General features: G+C 38.4%; 1 non-coding gene across 1 annotated transcript; it reads right to left on the minus strand.

The window, feature by feature from the left end:
- Window positions 1-4,549: 4,549 nt before the first annotated feature.
- On the minus strand, window positions 4,550-4,656 carry LOC121203979 (small nucleolar RNA R71). The gene has a single exon (XR_005898907.1). It is a non-coding gene; the product is annotated as a small nucleolar RNA R71 (small nucleolar RNA).
- Window positions 4,657-7,518: the final 2,862 nt, after the last annotated feature.

Raw genomic sequence — 7,518 nt, forward strand, 5'->3', positions numbered from 1 at the left:
TATCAGTGGCAAGCCATGAGAACAAAGCCAACAAAAGCAGCTGGTGTTTTCGACCTCGACGCAGCCACTATGCTATCTAACCAGGTAGAACTTTTAAATAAAAAGATTGATGGTTTGTATGGTTCTACTCAGGTACATCCAGTGATGAGGTGTGATTCAAATGAAGGAGAAGTGCACAATACAGATTATTCATCCTTCAACCCTAGCACCGAGGAGGAATAAGTCCACTATATGGGTAATAATTCTAGACCTCAAAATAACCCGTACTTATAATGCAGGTTGAAGGAACCATCCCAATTTCTCGTGGAGTAGTCAAGGGAATCAAAGGCCACAACATCCCCCAGGCTTTCAACAACCCCCAGGCTTTAAACAACCATTTTACCAACAAGAGAAGAAATCGAAACTTGAAGAGATGCTCACAAAATTCATCTCGGTGTCAGAAACTCATTTTCAGAATACTGAAACAGCGCTTAAGAATAAGCAAGCGTCGATTCAAGGGCTCGAAACTTAAATAGGACAGCTTGCTAAGTTGATTTTTGAATGACCACAAGGTGGCCTACCAAGTAACACTGAAACTAACCCAAGGGAACAACTTCATGCGATTACTGTTCGAGATGAAGAAGATTTAGTTGAACTTGAACCAGAAGCGAAGCAAGGACTTGTGGTAAGTAACAGTAAGGATGGGGTGAACCACAGTAAGCAAAAATTGGTAAGAAAATAGTATAAACCTCGTGTGCCATACCCCAACGCGACAAGGAAAGACTATACAAATGAACAATTCGATAAATTCCTTAAATTATTAAAAAAATTACCTATTAACTTACCATTTATTGAAGCTCTTTCACAGATGCCAAACGTAGTGAAATTTTTAAAGGAGCTCTTGAATAATAAAAAAAAAGTTAGATGATGCATCGCATGTGAAATTAAACGCAGTTTGCTGAGCCATTTTACAAAATAAGCTACCCAACAAGTTGAAAGATCCAGTGAGTTTTACGATTGCTTGCTTAATTGGTAGTTTAAATGTTAACAATGCTTTGGCTGATTTAGGGGCAAGCATTAATGTCATGCCTTACAAAATATTTAAACAACTAAGTCTTGGGAAACCCAAACAAACTAGGATGAGCATTCAATTGGCAGATAAAATAATTAGATTTCCTAGGGGTATTATTGAAGACGTGCTTGTCAAAATTGATAAATTTGTATTCCCAATTGACTTTGTTGTTCTAGACATGGAAGAAGATAGTGACGTGCCTTTGATTTTAAGACGACCCTTTTTAGCAACTGTTAGGACTATCATTGATGTTGGCACAGGAGAACTAATACTTCGTGTAGGAGATGACACGATTACTTTCCAAGCTCGTGATTCGATTAAATTATCTAGTAAGCAAGATGGCTATACAAGTTCTATTGATATAAATAACATTATGGCTCAAACTTCTTTTCAGAAAACCCCTAAGGAAAACGTGATGGAGACACATTCTAATCCATGTGACAAAAACAGAACGAGTCATGAGGAACGAAGACTACAAATTGATGAACTAGATGAATGGCGAACACATGTCAAGGAGAAACCAAAAGCACATGATGAATCAAAGAAACACCACGAAAAGTGTAGGGATGAAATAACACAATTTAAGGTCGAGGACAAAGTATTTTTAGATTAAAAGGACCCTCGAATTGCTACTTTAGAGCACAATACAAATGGAGCAATTCCCTTCATGGTACTGAAAACCTTTCCACACGGTACAGTCGAGGTTACACACACTGAATTTGGAACTTTCAAGGTAAATAATACTCGACTCAGACCTTATTTTGATAAAATTGATAGCAGAGATGAGGAGTTTCAACTTATCAATCCACCGTAATCACATGAAATTAAGGTAAGTCAAGTTTAGACTTTAAATAAGCGCTTCTCGGGAGGCAACCATAGCACTAACACCACTAACTAGTTTATTTTAACTATTTTTCGTGTATTTTATACCGGTACAGTGACCCACAAGGCCTGGACACACGGGCGTGTCCTTGGCCGTGTGAAAACAGCGCTAAAAATCCCCAAGTATCGAGCCAGACGGCCTGCAATAAAGCCACACGGGCATGCGACACGACCGTGTAGACCATACAGCCTAGACACACGGGCGTGTCCTAGGCCGTGTGAAAACTGGAGCTAAATTTTTAAATTTATAAACAAGTCAGAGAGTTACACGGGTAAGGCACACAGCCGCGTGTTCGTACACACGGGCGTGTGGGATACTACACGGGCGTGGGAGAAGTGAAGGACATGGAACATGGCCATGCGACACAGCTGTGTGACCCACACGGCCTAGCCACACGGGCGTGTCCCCAGGTTGTGTGATGATTGGGCATTCAATTTTCACGATTAACACGGGCTAACCTCTAGCCACACGAGCATGTGACACGGCCGTGTGGCCCAACACAGGGCCTTAACACAACCGTGCCCCTACTTTAACCCCCTGATCAACCGTAATATATACATATTTTTACCCCATGTGTGGCATATTTATAGATGATTTTTTCCTTGATTTTATTGAATTCGATACTCCTAATTCTTTAAATTCATGTGTTATATTCAGGCAAGCTTAGGATAATAAAAAGAGTGAGAAATGGGCCAAAATAGGACAAATTGGGCCTAAATCAATGTTTCACACGACCTAGGCAGTTTCACACGGGTAATCCACATGCTCGTGTGTGACACACGGGTAGACCACACGCCCATGTGTCATGGCCGTTTCCACATTAATTCAAGTCAAAAGTGCACACGGCTTGAGCATTTTCACACGAGCGTGGCACACGGTCGTGTCCCTGTCGAGCCCAAGTCTAGTTCTACTTGGAAAAGGCTTATTTGGGCTAATTTGGGCATTCAAAAGTCTATATAAAGACCCAAGAAGAGGATGAGAAGGCGACACACAGAATTGGAGATTGAAAGTACTCGCGAATAGCCATCAGAATCACCTCGGAGCCAGGATCTACATCAAGACTGAAGATTTCCATCCAATTTCCTAGAAGTTCTTGGGTTTCTTTATGTTTTGTTCTTTTCCAAACTTTGAGATGTTTTCCATTATTATTATGAACTAAACTCCCTAAATACCTAAGGGAGATGAACTGTATGACGAATCTTATTACTATTTGAATTATATGATAAAGACTTATTCTTATTCTTAATTGTGAGTTCTAAATTCTTGTTTTAATATTTTAAGGTATTAATTCAGGTTTTGATGTGCTTAATCAGTGAAGCAAAAGTCTCTGTTTAAGAGTAGATCATCCATAACTAAGCGGAGTTGAATGCAATCTTAGAGATAGGATGACATAAATCTGCCGAATTTGAGTCAAATCTAGTAAGGGAATCCATAGATCGAGTTAATGCGACAATAGGGGTTTTAATTAGAAAGAGATTTCAATTAATCAACCTAAAGTCAGTTGTTCTTAGTCTCGAGAGAGATATTAACATAAATTAGGGATTTCTACAGATTAAGTTAAGTGAATAAATTGTCTAATTTAGAAGTAATAAGTGAAGTCCAGGTGGATTCTTCCTTGGGTATTGTCTTCTCCATCGATTTTTCCTAAAGTATTTTCCAAACTTCAATCTTTGTCGTAATCTTAGTTAATTAGATAAATAGTTTTAGTTTAAAAACACACTTTAATTCTTAGGCTAGACAATAAAAAAATAGCAATTACTAGTACTTTTAGTCCTCGTGGATACGATATTTCCGGTCTCATCATAACTATACTACTATTCGGTAGGTGCGCTTGCCTTAAGCTGAATTTTTAGTTAGTTTTACGACCATCAAGTTTTTGGCGCCGTTGCCGGGGACTATGATATTAGGAACGCTTAATTTTTATTACTTTAGCCATTTATTTTATTGCAATGTAATTTAATTTTAATTTTGTTTATATCACTAAATTTTATTTTAATTTTATTTTATTTACTTCTAGCAGGTTTTTATAGTTTATGACTAGAAGAAACCCGTCAGGACCTCTACTTTTTGATAGTGAGATCGAAAGCACAGTTCGCAAAAATCGAAGAGAAATAAAGCGAAGCTTACGATACATAGAGGAAGGGCAAGAGGATGATATTCAACCTACAACCGAGGAGATGGTTGATAATCATAATAATCCGCTACCTCGTATGACTATTGTAGACCCAATAAATCAGAATCCTGCTCCTCGTACTATGTATGATTATGCTAAACCTAATTTAGCAGGAGTTGAATTGAGTATAGTTAGACCTGCTATTGCTGCAAATAATTTTCAACTGAAACCTAACACGATTCAAATGATACAACAGTTTGTTCAGTTTGATGGTTTGCAGGACGAGGATCCAAACACTCATTTAGCAAACTTTCTAGAATTCTGGGACACCTTTAAGATCAATGGCGTTTTTGACGATGCCATTCGCCTTCGGTTATTTCCTTTTTCATTAAGGAATAAGGCTAAACAGTGGTTGAACTCGTTACCACGAGGATCAATCACCACTTGGGAACAAATGACTGAAAATTTTTTGCTCAAATATTTCCCGCAGGCTAAAACAGCTAAACTAAGGAATGATATTTCTTCTTTTGTGCAGATGGATTTAGAAACACTTTATGATGCATGGGAGAGATACAAGGATCTATTGAGAAGGTGCTCTCACCATGGGCTATAACTTTGGTTACAGGTTCAAACTTTTCACAACGGTCTGAATCCTTTGACTAGATAGATGATTGATGCAGCTACTAGTGGGACTATTAATAAGAAGACACCTAAAAAGGCCTATGAATTTATAGAAGAGATGTCATTGAATCATTATTAGTGGCAAGTCATGAGGACAAACCCGACAAAAGCTACCGGCATTTTTAACGTCGATTTGGTTACTATGCTCTCTAATCAGGTAGAAATTTTAAATAGAAAATTTGATAGTTTAGTTGGTTCTTCACAAGTTCATCTAGTAATGCAGTGCGATGCAAGTGGAAGTGGAACGAGCAATTCAGAATACCTACCCTATGGTCACAACATGGAGAACGAACAAATGAATTATATGGGTAATAATCCTCGACCTCAAAATAATCCTTATAGTAATACTTACAATGCAAGTTGGAGGAACCACCCAAATTTTTCATGGGGAGGCCAAGGGAATCAAAGACCACCACCCCCTCCAGGCTTCCAACAACAACCCTACCAACAAAAGAAAAAACCGAACCTTGAGGAGATAATGACAAAATTTATTTTAGTAGCGAAAACCCATTTTTAGAACACTGAAGCTGCACTTAAAAATCAACAAGCATCGATCCAAGGGCTCGAGAATCAAATTGGACAGTTGGCTAAGATGATTTCAGAGAGACCACTAAGAAGTCTACCTAGTAACACCGAACCCAATCCAAAAGAACATGTGAAAGCAGTTACACTAAGGAGTGGGTAAGTGTTAGCTGAATCTGAAAAGAAGCCACCACAAAAAGCTGACAGAACCGAATGAGAGGAGGGAAAACCTGAAAAAAATGACAAACTAATGCCAAAGGAATACAAACCACCAATCCCATATCCATTAAAGTTAAAGAAAGACCGATGGATGCACATTTCAGTAAATTTCTTGAACTTTTTAAACAACTGCATATTAACTTACCTTTTGTTGAAGCTATGTCGCAGATGCCTACATATGCACAATTTTTAAAGGAGCTTCTAACGAATAAAAGGAAGTTTGAAGACTTATCTACAGTGGAACTTAGCGAGGAGTGCTCGGCCATACTTCAAAATAAATTGCCAACCAAACTGAAAGATCCAGGAAGTTTTACTATTCCCCACTTAATTGGTAGTTTGAATGTTGATAAGGCACTAGCTGTAACACCCCGAACCCGAGACCGACACCGGAGTCGAACACGAGGTGTTAACAGACTTTAAACCCCTTATAAAAAATATTTCCCAGACACTGCCAATCTGCGTACTAGTCACTTTAAAAATCATATCTTGAGTTTCACAACTCGAAAATCAGTTTCGTGATTTTTCCCTGAAACTAGACTCATATTCCCATCTACATATTTGTTTCTAGAATTTTTGGTCGGGCCAATTATTACAGTTTATTAGTCAAAGTCTCCCATGTTACAGGGATCGACTACACTGACCTTTTCGCAATACGACTTGGATATCTCCCTGCACAGAGCTTCAATACTGATGCAGTTTGTTTCTATAGAAACTAGACTCAGAGAGGAATCTATAAATATATGGCATGACTTATAATTATCTCTGGTTAATTTATAATGAATTTCCAAAGTCGGAACAGGGAATCCAGAAACCGTTCTGGCCCTGTCTCACGAGAACCTGAATATCTCTCAACATACTATCCATATGATCGTTTCGTTACTTTCATATGAAAATAGATCCATCAAGGTTGGTTCACATAATTTATTCACTATTTAATTCTATTCCTGCTATTTTTAGTGATTTTCCAAATCTACATCACTGCTGCTGTCAGCATCTGCCTTTAAGGTAGACTTTACCTATTTCATAGTTTCCATGATTCAACTAGCCCTTTTAGCATAAATAGCACAATTTATGATAGTGATTAACCATTCCCATGGCCAATCCTTGTCAAGCATATCCACACCAAATGATTATAACATTATACTCAAACATATATAAGCCATTTTCGCATGGCTAACCAAAATTATACAAGTCCAAAGGGTCCATGACCCACAACAAACGGGTAGTCCTATACATGCCATTTCGAAGTTCAACCAAAATTGTACCAAAAGGGGGCTTTGATAGTGTGGGCGACTTTGACTTCAAGATCCCGAGTCCGATAGCTGGAGAACCAAATCTATAAAATAGAGGAGCAATGAAACGGAGTAAGCAATTTATGCTTAGTAAGTTTTGAGCAAGGAATTCCAGCACAACAAAAGTATAGCATTCATATAGCTAAACGGATAATTTCATATGCACAAATTTTCGATATCATACTTGCTTCACATTACCAACCCTTATGTACATACACAAAAGATCAACTTAGCCAAAGGCCGGTAGCTCGTTTATCAACTGAGCGAATACTTATTTGTAAGGGCTCAACTAAATTCAAGCACATACGAAACATACCTCAATGTTGGGATGTTTCTAGAGTATTAACTGAAATTTTTACAGCAAGATCATTCATTCCCAAATCACGTACCTTCGGAATTTAACCGGATATAGCTCCTCGTTCAAATGCCTTCGGGACATAGCCCGGTTATAGTAACTCGCACAAATGCCTTCGGGACTTAACCCAGATTTAGTAACTCGCACAAATGCCTTCGGGACTTAACCCGGATTTAGTAACTCGCACCAATGCCTTCGGGCTTAGCCCGAAATTAGTATCTCGCACAAATGCCTTCGGATCTTAGTCCGGATATGGTCACTTAGCACAAAGCCTTCGGGACTTAGCCCGGACATCATTCAAATAACCATGCACATTTAACAATAAATCATGGCACATTCGTATTTCATTTTCGTTAGCAAAACTCAAACACAAGACACTTATCATTCTTGTAATTTCGGCTC

Source organism: Gossypium hirsutum, chromosome A07, assembly GCF_007990345.1.
Source record: "Gossypium hirsutum isolate 1008001.06 chromosome A07, Gossypium_hirsutum_v2.1, whole genome shotgun sequence".
Classification (NCBI taxonomy): Eukaryota; Viridiplantae; Streptophyta; class Magnoliopsida; order Malvales; family Malvaceae; genus Gossypium; species Gossypium hirsutum.